Below are 12,289 nucleotides of genomic sequence, written 5' to 3' on the forward strand. Positions count from 1 at the left end.
AGGAAGGAAGGAAGGAAGGGAGGGAGGGAGGAAGGCAGGCCACCTGAATCCAGTCCTAACTAGGCTACTAACCACTCAAGCATCGGCGCAGTCCCTTGGGCACGGCTGTGCATGCAGGTGAAGGTTTCCTTACGGTCTCTTGCTAAGTAATCGATCCCCAAGTATGGGTAGCACAGGAGGCCAGCGCGAATCAAGGACGCATGGAAGCAGAGACCGAGAGAAGCAAAGACTCGGGTAGCTACCACCCAGGGTTCGGCCCCCGTGGCCGGCTGGGGAGCAGCGTGCCGAGAAGGCGGAACGGGCCCATTCTCCCAGAGCTTTGGAAGCCGACCGCTGGTGGCAGAATGTCAGCAGCGCTCAGGCCATTCTGCTCCACTCCCTGATCCTTGTGGGGCCGTGCCTGAACCCCCCTCTGAAGTGCCCTTCCCTTTAGAGAGCTCCATTCCGCCAGAGGGGCTCTGAGTTGGTCCAGAGCAGTGAAGCGATCTGCGGCCAGACCCTCTAGCATAATAAAGCCTGAATCTGATAGGAAGAGGTCGTTTGGGACAGCTTTGTTTGTCCGCGGGATTTGGAGTCAGGGGCCTGCGGGCTGGGGTGTGCTGAAGGAAGTGACATATGCAAATGAGTCACATGCCTGCCCTGCGGAGACTGACAGCTTTATCACGAAGTACCCCAATCTCCCCGGGCCTGTGTATAAAGAGGCCTGGAGCCTTCTCTCGTCTTTTGGCAACGATCCAGCTTGCTCAGGCATGACTTCGCACAGAAATCGGGTTTGGCTTTAAAAACGCTCCTTGTGATGGTAGCTCTGCAGCCAAGACAGGCTCTGTGCTCAATTATTGAGCGGGGCGCCTGCTTGCCTGCCTCGGCCAGAGCCTTTCTTCTCTGTAGCTCCGTGGCCTGACAAGTCAGTTTCAATACGCAGCGACGCAAGGCCCTGTGCTCGCTCGGCCTGATGCCGGGCCAGATTCCAGACGTGCTTGTACAGCCGCCAACACACCCCGGGCACCAGGCTTTACTCCAGGGTCACGGGCCCTACAGATTCAGACAAATGGATATCTCGATGGTCTCCAAGCTATCGCCCTGTAGGAATCCTGTATCAACATATCTAACACCAATATCACGAATCAACGCCCCAACCAGCTTCTTCACCTGTTTTCTCTATTTTGATGAATGGTGCCACCATCCACCCAGGTGCCTGAGCCCGGGTCTCGGCTTCACTCTTCATTCCAATCGCCTCCCGTCTCTGCAACAGGGCATTGGTGTCCGAGTTTGTCTATGCAGCCTCTCAGATATTTCTCAGTGGGGCGCCTGGGTGGCTCCGTCGGTTGAGCGTCCGACTTCGGCTCAGGTCGTGATCTCACGGTCCGTGAGTTCGAGCCCCGCGTCGGGCTCTGTGCCGGCAGCTCGGAGCCTGGAGGCTGCTTCAGACTCTGTGTCTCCCTCTCTCTCTGCCCCTCCCCTGCTTGTGCTCTGTCTCTTCCTGTCTCTCTCAAAAATAAATACACATTAAAAAAAAAAAATTTAAATATTTTTCAGCGCCTGGGTGGCTCCGTCGGTTGAGTGTCCGACTTCAGCTCAGGTCATGATCTCACGGTCCGCGGGTTCGAGCCCCGCATCCGGCTCTGCGCTGACAGTTTAGGGCCTGAGGCCTGCTTTGGATCCTGTGTCTCCCCCTCTCTCTGCCCCTCCCCCCGCTTGTGCTCTGTCTCTCTCACTCTCAAAAGCAAATAAACATAACATTTTTTTTTTAATTTTTTTTTTCAACGTTTTTATTTATTTTTGGGACAGAGAGAGACAGAGCATGAACGGGGGAGGGGCAGAGAGAGAGGGAGACACAGAATCGGAAACAGGCTCCAGGCTCCGAGCCATCAGCCCAGAGCCCGACGCGGGGCTCGAACTCACGGACCGCGAGATCGTGACCTGGCCGAAGTCGGACGCTCAACCGACTGAGCCACCCAGGCGCCCCCCATAACATTTTTTTTTAAATTAAAAATAAAAAACAAAATTCTCAGATGTATTCAATTGTCCCCATTCTCACCACTCCTGACTTGTGGCTGCTATCTCTCTGGGCTCCTGACCTACTCAAGCTCCCCTTCTCCCATCCTTCGGCAACACCATCTAATCCTATCGTTGTCCAACCTTCGTTGGTTCTTATTCATTGCAGGATAAAGTCTAAAGCATGGTCGTCAGAGAGAGCTCACCTTGAATGTGTTCTGCCACTTGCAACATATGACATTGGTCAAGTCAGCCTGTGAAATGAGAGTAATAGCAATGGTGAGGATTGAGGTAATGTGACATAGTTCAGGACCCAGTGTCTAGAAAGTACCAGAAATGCTAACCTTTGTTGCTATTCACATCCTGGCTTCCCCTGCCCTGTCCCTCTTTATCTCCTGACCAGAGGGTCATATCCTACCCAACCACACACATTCCCTGAGCGTGCCCTGCCATCTCATGTGTTTGCACTTTGGGTATACCGTTCTCCTGCCTGGAATGACCTCTATCTCCTTATCTAGCCAACGACTTGCTACTCATTCTTAAAGGCCCATCTCAAATATTACCTTCCTCGAGACGGTCCTGATGCTCCCATCTCAGCATTTTCTTAACTTTTGTGACTCTCTTACAACCTGTTACCTTGAAATATTCTCATGCGCGCCTGTCTTAGCATGCAGTGAGCGCTCTAGGAACAGAGACAATTAGCCATTCAAACGTTCATTCGCCAACAGGCGTGTGGTATTTCTCACGGGCCAGGCATAGTGCTGGGTGCTGCAGACACAAAATGGCATTAAACACTATCTCTATTAATCAGGGCGCTTAATTGCCAACAATAGCATCCACTATTTTATTGTGGAAAGACTTTTATTCCAGAGAATTGTGCCGCTCCCAGAATCGTGGCAAGGGCCAGGGCCAGGCTTGGTGTCTATACAAGTGCCAGCAATGAAGCTGGGAACTGCAGACTAAGAAAAAGCACCAACTCCATTAAGGCAATGTTCTAGTCGGAAACACCATAATTATAGCCATCCTGTGCCGGGGGCCGGATTTTAGAAACTCACCTGTACCTGCCCCCAAAGGATCAGATATCACCACCAAGGTTTCCAGAAGGTCTCTTCAGTTTTTGCTTCTATTTAAAGTCTCATACAGGGGCATCTGGGTGGCTCAGTCGGTTAAGCATCCAACTTCGGCTCAAGTCATGACCTCTCGGTCTGTGGGTTCGAGCCCCGCGCCGGGCTCTGTGCGGACAGCTCAGAGCCTGGAGCCTGCTTCGGATCCCGTGCCTCCGTCTTTCTCTGCCCCTCCCTCATGCTCACAGTCTGTCTGTCGCTCTCTCTCAAAAATGAACAAACGTTTAAAAAAAATAAAGTCTCATACAGGTATACCTGCTTGATGGAACTTACATTACCTTTCTATATCCCAGCTGCCAGGCGGTCTCGTAAATGCAATTTTTAGCTTTCTAGCTCCAACAGGAAAATGCGCTACGAAGGGTTTGCAATGAGCTGGAGTGAGCCAAACTACAATATCCTGGCTCTTAAAGCGCTCTGGCTTGGGGGGAGAGTCAGGCAAGCCGACAGATGGTACAATGTTATCAGTGTAGCAGGGGGCTGGGCACCAGAACAGCAGTCCCCAAGCCAGGTGAGGGGTTCCGTGTGCAAGATAAAGCTGCGTATGCCAAGTTTTAAAAGCTTGCATTTTACGCTGAAGGCATGGGGTAGTCACTGAGTGATGTGGTCCTACTTTAGTCCGGGAATGATGAACCTGGATTGGAGAGGAGCAAGTCTAGAGTGAAAAGGCCAGTTAGGAGAGCACTGCAGGCATCTGGGTAAAGTGATGATGATCTGAGCCAAAGAGGCAGCAATAGGGCTAGAGAAGAAGGACAGGGATGGAAAATAGTTTAGCCCCAGTGACAGACTGACCACGAAGGAAGGCCTGGAAGTCAGTGGCCAAATCGCGGTTCGGGTGGTTGGGTAGATTATGGTACCTCTGCTTTTCTTCTGGCCCTTCCTACTTATCTCGTTTTAGGGAAACTGTCCTTTCAGGAAACCATGGGGTCGTGAGGACCTGACCTCCTCACCCCTTACAAGTAGACATTTAGCCAGGCTGTCCGATCAGAGCCCCCCACCCTCAACCACAGAGATGGGTGCAGGTGTGGTCACGTGACCCAACCTGTGCCAGTCAATTAGGAATGTACCCAGGCTTGGCCGGACCCATCACAGAGAAGCTGGTGTGTTTCCATGAGGTTGACGAGTTGATGCATGAAACTCTAGAGTGTCCAGGAGCCGTTTTCCCATCAGGTATCTCCAATCGAATACCAGGGTGCAGGATGTTACCGGGAGGTTGACTGGCTAAGGAAGAGGGGACGAGAGTCACCCAGAGTGATGTAATTTGCATCTCCTGCACCAACAGCAACACCTACATGTAGTGAGTGCTCAGTTACATTTAATGAGTGAGGAAATGAATGAAGCCTTTAAAATGTGTATTTATAAATACAGAATGGTACTTCTGTCACGTCATTTAAAAAGTCAAACCTTGAGGGGCGCCTGGGTGGCTCAGTTGATTAAGCATCTGACTTTGGCTCAGGTCACCATTGGTGCGTTCAAGCCCCGCATCAGGCCCTGTGCTGACAGAAGGGAACCTGCTTTGGATACCCATCCCCCTCTCTCTGCCCCTCACCCACATATTCTCTCTCTTCTTCAAAAATAAATAAACATTTATTAAAAAAAAAAAAAGTTGAGCGCCTGGGTGGCTCAGTCTGTTGGGCGTCCGACTTCAGCTCAGGTCATGATCTCACAGTTTGTGAGTTTGAGTCCCGCGTCGGGCTCTGTGCTGACAGCTCAGAGCCTGGAGCCCGCTTCCGATTCTGTGTCTCCCTCCCTCTCTGCCCCTCCCCTACTCACACTCTGTCTCTCTCTCTCTCTCTTTCTCTCTCTCTCTCAAAAATAAATAAACATTAAACAAATTTAAAAAATAAAAAAATAAAAAGTCAAACCTTGAGATTAAAAAAAAATCTATCAAATGGATTTATTGGACATGCAGAAATTTAAAAACAGGTAGATTCCTTGTTTTCTTGGGGGCAGGAGGCGAGGATTACACTGGGCATATTGTTTTGTATTGCACGTGATTTCCCTCGAATGGTTGAAGATATAGATGAATAATATTAAACATATTGCATTACTAAATACTGTATTCAACTAGATCCCCAATTCTTTTCCTTTAAATGGTTGATGCCGTAAAAAATAATCCGTGTAACAGCAGGACTCACTTTCAAAGTCTTGGAAACCTGTTTTCTAGGGGCTGGTGCACCCAGACAGCGGGTCTTATTGAGTTGCAAAAACAACAAAGGCGATATAAGTTAAATTGCTATTTTAATCAAGTAGGGATCGAACATACGATAAGATATGTAATACATTTTGCTTCACATCGTGTACCGTGATTCATCCACAACTTTTGGTTTGCATGTGTGCTACTGAGCCCAATTAAACATCTAGCCACGGTCCTTCCTCGTCACTCCTTCCTTTGGCTAACAAAGATACGAGAAATCGGGGGAACTTGCAGACCTGGCCATGGGTAATTCATTTTCTTTCCATTTCTCCACTTATACCAGGAACCAACACTTGTTTTGAGCTTTAATTAAACAAATTGCCCGGAAGGTATTAGCAACACGTTTCTCTCAGGCTGGGAATCTGCGGGCGCGGCTGGTAGTTGGGAGTCTGTCCTGGGCTGTTGGGCAATCGAGGGAGAGGAACCCTGAAGAGAGAGGAGAAGAAGGAAAGTGGCACAGCACTTGCACGTGTCTCCTCCCTAAGTTGTGGCAATAAACAAGCCAGGCAGGAAGGCACCCCCCCTCCCATCTCTCTGTGTCCTTTCCTTTGCCTCCGAACAGTCTCTGGCTGTGTTCTTCTTACCAGGGTCACATCTCCCTCGTCCCCTGAGCCTGACGGAGGGAGTGTTTGCAGAAAGGAAGCCCGAGAACTTGGGAGTATGGGAGCACGTCTTCTATCAAAGGATGAAAAAAATAGTCACACACATGCGAGCAGGCAATTTGCAAATCCCCTGGGAAATTCTGCCCAGGGTTATTCAGCTACCCCCTATCGCCTTTGTCTGCAAGGCAGAGTTACCACAGGGGTAATTCGCAGCATCAGGGGCTTGGGCAGAGAGGGGCACCCCGTGGCAGCAGGTATTCTGCTAACCAGATGTCACCGCTCTCTACTCCCCCATCTCCTTTCTGGCCCTGTCTGCTTTCCTCCTCTCAGACACCCTCTTGGTCACACAGTCCTCTGGCTAGCTCATATACCCTTTCCCCCTTGTTCGGGAGAAAACGCTGTATTATTTTATAGTGACCTTTCCAAGAGCAGACACAAAGGAGGTAAGAACGGGTGTAAGAAGGGACTAGCATACCAGCCAGAACAGGTGCTGAGTTAACATTTGTTGAATGGCTGATACACAGAAAAGCATCTAGGTAACTCCTAGAACCAAAGAAGCTTTGAAAGTAATACAGAAAAAAAACCAGATCGTTCTTTCCCCAGTCTTCCATCCGACGCTACCCTGCCACGGGCTTCTCTGGACTTCCCCCTCCACACAGACATTGTGGACCTCAACATGCTGCCTAACCTAGCTAAGCCCCCAGATGATTAAATAAACCACGTATCTGGAGGAGTGGAGGGGCCAGTTTAGTAGGTGAGAACCCCAGACCATGTTGAGGTCTGGAGAGCCCCATTATATCTAACATCACATAAACCACAGCTTATAAGGCTAAAAACATCCCCACATGGTCTGATCCTTTTTGGTCAACTCAGACTAGAGGTAGCTGTTAGTACTAAAATGAATAACAATGCTATTATCTTTGAGCGGACCTATCATTTGTCAAGCACGTCCTCAAATTCTTTTATTCAATTATACATAACTTTAGTTCTGTCACCCCACCTCGCAGCTGGGCACACTGAGGTTCAGGACGATTAGAGGACTCATCTAGATGACACATGGAACACCGGCCGTGCCACGATTTGAACCCGGATCTGTCTCCTTCCCTACCGGGCACTGTGATAAGCCACATGAAGAAGAGAGCACGTTCATGTGCATTGCCTGTCAACAAAGGGTACCAGGTATTCAACTACTGCATTTAAAATTTTTTTTTCAACGTTTTTTATTTATTTTGGGGACAGAGAGAGACAGAGCATGAACGGGGGAGGGGCAGAGAGAGAGGGAGACACAGAATCGGAAACAGACTCCAGGCTCTGAGCCATCAGCCCAGAGCCTGACGCGGGGCTCGAACTCACGGACCGCGAGATCGTGACCTGGCTGAAGTCGGACGCTTAACCGACTGCGCCACCCAGGCGCCCCTCAACTACTGCATTTTAGAAGTCAAAGCTGACTTTCCTACAGGCCGCCTTTCTTCTTAGGAGAGTCCCATTTTGCCTGTGATGGAGACAGATGTCCCCATAGAAAACCCTGGTGACCCATTAAAATGTTATGAAAACTGCCTCTGGCCAGACCGGTAGGAGCCAAGACGAGAACACAAAGCACATCCTCTGGTGATTTAAGGAGGCGTTGGCCTCACCACCTAGTGGGGCTTGTACAGGTGCAAATGCTATTAGGCAAAGCCACAGAAATAACAGACTGAATTAAGCTTTAATCTCTGAACCATTGTAAGGATAATGAGTGCACTTTATAATAATTGCCAGAAGTGAGAGCAGGGAAGAAAACATTGGAAAAGGCCGCAGCTTCAGTTTCTTCCTTTGCAAACCGGGAGTGTAGTACCAGCCAAGCTCCTGAGCCCACAGAAGGCTAGAATAAAAATGCTCCGCGATTAACGAAGAGGAAACAGATTTAGAAAGAGGCCCGCTTTACCAATGGGTCTGCCAGCCTCCAGCTCCTAGCTGACCGTTGACCATGATGACCACAAGCCTGCCCTGAGGCAGGCTCTCCTGTGCATTTTCCCCGTAGGCTGGAAATCCAGCTCGCTTATATAACAGGCTTCGAGGCAGCACTCGTCTTTAAGCAGGAGGGACCCCGGATTACTCCCCCATTTCTGTGGCTTCCAGGGCAGGCATTCCCAGCTTCCTGGGAATTTGGTGAACCACCCGAATGTGTCTGCCAAGCCTCTCTCTTCTGGGTGTATTTGATTCATTGTTGTCCAGAACCCCCAGTGGGTAACATTCGCCCGTCACGTTGGGTTGTTGTGCCCGGGGAAGCAGAGCGCCAATGGGGGTAACTGGGTACGGCTTCTGTCTTTCTCTTGTTTCTGTCCTCACTGTTGCTTTTTCTCAGAGGAAGAGACATTTACCTGTAGAACCACAAGAAAGCCCGCAGAGGGTTCTCGGGAAGACATAACTGTTCCAGCCGCCGTCAACATTTGTGTACAAATACCTGTTTGGGTATCTGTTTTCAGTTCTTTGGGGTATAGATCCAGGAGTGGAAATTGCAGAGTCTTATGGTTGATTTCCACGTATGCGTTAATGTCCAGAATAAGGAAAAGCATAGAGATAGCAAGCAGATTGATGGTTTCCGAGGGCTGGGAGGGACAGGGCAGTAGGGAATGACTGTTAATGGCTACGGGGTTCCTTTTGAGGGGACGCACATGTTTGGGAACTTCATAGAGGTGAGAGTGGCACAACACTGTGAATGTACTAAATGCCCTTCAACCGTACATTTTTAAGATGGCTATAAATTTGTTATGCGAATTTCACCTCAAGAATTATTTATTTATTTACTTTTTAACGTTTCTTTATTTTTGAGAGAGAGAGAGAGAGAGAGAGAGACTGCAAGCAGGGGAGAGGCAGAGAGAGAGGGAAGCACAGAATCTGAAGCAGGCTCCAGGCTCCGAACTGTCAGCACAGAGCCTGACACTGGTCTCAAACTCAGAGACCAGTTAAGCGTCCGACTTCGGCTCCGGTCATGATCTCGCGGTTCGTGAGTTCGAGCCCCATATAGGGCTCTGTGCTGACAGCTCAGAGCCTGGAACCCGCTTCAGATTCTGTGTCTCCCTCTCTCTCTGCTCCTCTCCTGCTCTCACTCTGTGTGTCTGTCTCTCTCTCAAAAATAAAAATAAACATAAAAAATAATTAAAAATAAAAAGCACCTCCAATACCCGAGACCTGCCTTCCCAGGGAAGTACAATAGGAGAGAAACACAACTGAGAGCTTAAGAGCCTCAGACACCTTGATGCAGTTGTGGTGCAGTCGTATTTTATGGGGGAAAGGAGTGGTCTGGTAGCTTCAGATTCATGAAAGACAAAAATCTTCATATTGTCATTATTACCATAGGCGTTTCTTAAGATACGGTAAGCTCTTTCCATTGCTTTCGTAAGTAGTATTCATAGTCCTAGCAACAACATTCCAGACGGTTCTTCTTATGAACCTCAAGGCTGAGAACCACTGGTCTAGACTGAAAGAAGGGAAAAAGGCAAGTGTATGATGCACATCTTTGGTCCTTCCAAATATGGCGTCTTGAAGATAAAGAGGGGGAGGGATCAGGCATGGCAACTCTCGTTAATAACACCGTATTGCATCTTGAAAGCTGCTAAGAGCAAATCTCCGAAGTTCTCGTCTCGTCTCGTCACAAGAAAAAAAAATTCTGTAACTCTGTGCAGTGATGCAATTTAACTAGATTTACTATGGTGATCATTTCACAACATATACAAATACTGAATCATTATGTCGTACACCTGAAACTAATATGTTATATGTCAATTATATCTCAATAAGGAAATGAGCAAAACATGCCAAAAATACACAGCAGAACACATCAACAAATGGGAAAACATACCATCTTTTCTGACAAGATGACACAATGTCATTTTCCTCTCTTGCATCGAGATCCGCTGATCTTCTTAATTCGATTTTTAAATTCAGCATAATGTCAATAAACCTGTGCATAATTAAAAAAAAGGGTAGGAAATTTTGAAAATGTTCCTACTCGTTTGTAGGGTTTAGTTCCATTCTGTGTACATATTAAAACTCTAGAGTATTAATACATGTTAATAGATTTTTTGTTATGATGTCATCTCATTTGGGGGGAGAGTTGAGACGGGTTGGGCTCTATTAAAGGATAATTATTTTTAATTAAAGAGGTAAAATCATGATTCTCATATAGATATAAAATGATCGCATGTCGGGGCGCCTGGGTGGCGCAGTCGGTTAGGCGTCCGACTTCAGCCAGGTCACGATCTCGCGGTCCGGGAGTTCGAGCCCCGCGTCGGGCTCTGGGCTGATGGCTCAGAGCCTGGAGCCTGCTTCCGGTTCTGTGTCTCCCTCTCTCTCTGCCCCTCCCCCGTTCATGCTCTGTCTCTCTCTGTCCCAAAAATAAAATAAACGTTAAAAAAAAAATTTAAAAAAATAAAAACAAAATAAAATAAAATAAAATAAAATGATCGCATGTCAAGGATTTTATTAAACTCATTAATTGACAAGGGAGAACTTGATTAGCTGCCACCCAGGCCATAGTCTCTATTCTTTCACATGGGTGCTGTCCTTCTCCACTCAGCTCAGCCTGGCAGACCCCTCCAGACCCCAGCTGGGCCGGACCGTTGTTCCTTTTCTGACATTTCTTAGCCTCAGATGCTTCCTCTCCATGAACCCTACTGAGCTGGTGGATGGGATGGCCCCTGAATGGGGTGAAATTACAATCATCAGTTTGAAACAAAGAGAACGATACTACAGACCCAATAGGACCTATCGGTCTCCATGCTAAAAGGCAGCTTTTCTCTGAGCTGGAAACTGCGAGGTCTGGAGGGAGATCAAAGGGAGAGAGAAGGAGCATGGGGCTGAGCACCCCCACCCTTGAGAAGGCTGCTATCCAGGCTGGGAAAGTGGAGGCCACTCTGTATTAGTCAGGAATCTCCAGAGAAACAGAATCAATAGAACATGCACATATATAGAAAGAGAGATTTATTTTAAGAAATTAGCTCATATGATTACGGATGCTTGGCAAGTCCAGAATCTGCAGGATGGGCCAGCAGGCTGGAGACATAGGGGTGAGTCAATGTTGTGGTTCAAGTCCAAAGGCCATCTGCTGCAGAATTTATTCTTGCTCAGGGGAGGCCAGCCTTTTGTTCCATTCAGGCCTCCATCTGATTGCATGAGGCCTACCCACATATGAGGAGCAATCTGCTTTATTCAAAAATCCACTAATGTAAATATAAAGTTCATCTAAAAACAGCCCCGTAGACACATCTACAGCGATGTTAGACTAAATATCTGGTCACCTTAGCAGAAGTTGACACGAGCTGACACACAAAGACCATTACACATTCCCAGGACCGTAGCCTGGGTCTTTGGAGCCCATGGGTCAGTGGTCCAGGTGCTGAAGACTGCTGAAGAACAAGGCTGGTGCTGAGAGAAGGGGAAGGGAAATATGGCTTCAGAGTGGCCAAACAGAAGGTTAGGAAAAGCCCAGCCCAACCTTATTACTCCCCTGTCCAGCCCTCTACCTCCTGCCCCCTGTCCCCTAGAGAAGATTTGCTACCTGTCCAACCTCCAGGCTTATCAAGGCGTTTCTACTGAGCTCGTAAAATGAGCCACGATAGCTCGTCATGGCCTCGTTCAGCTGGACCATTCTTGTGAAGGCCCAACAAGCAGCCTGGAAAATCTGAACATTCTTCACTTAATTCCTGGGGTGCCCTGTGATGGCTTCACAGATTTACGGTCAACCGTGGTCGCAGGGGGAGAGTGCTGGGACCTGGCAGTAACCTGCTGTGTGACACCATAGAGGAAGATTAACCACCCTGGAACCAATGGTTTCTCTTTATCTCTGTTGAGGCTTTGGGCCCTTGACAGTATGTTGAATAATGCCCCCCTGCCCTGCCCCCCAAAAGTATGCTCATGCCCTAATCCCTAGAACCTTTGAATATGACCTTACGTGGAAAAGGGGCCTTTTTGGTTATAATTAACTTTAGGATCTTGGGATAAGATAACAAACACGGGCAGGCTGCCTGAGATGAGACGGACGAAGTGTCCTGGCCACAGAGAAGCTGTGATAACATGCACATGTGTGTGAATTCATCCACCCCCCCCCCCCCCGGCCTTAAGATCTCTTTATCGAGAACCAACCACATGGTAGGCGTCATGTTGGGTACTGATGATCAGGGGATAATCAAAACATCTTGGGAGGGGCAGCTTCACAGCTGATTGCCACCCGCGTCCCTTGGTCGCACCAGTTCTTTTTTAGAAACTATTTTTTTTTTAACGTTTACTTATTTTTGAGAGAGAGAGAGACAGACAGCGCAAGTGGCGGGGGGTGGGGTGGGGTGGGGTGGGCAGAGATGGAGGGAGACACAGAATCTGAAGCAGACTCCAGGTTC

This window comes from Lynx rufus, unplaced genomic scaffold, assembly GCF_022079265.1.
Source record: "Lynx rufus isolate CCGP_SWC_20201006 ecotype Redwood Valley unplaced genomic scaffold, mLynRuf1.p SCAF_26, whole genome shotgun sequence".
Lineage (NCBI taxonomy): Eukaryota > Metazoa > Chordata > Mammalia > Carnivora > Felidae > Lynx > Lynx rufus.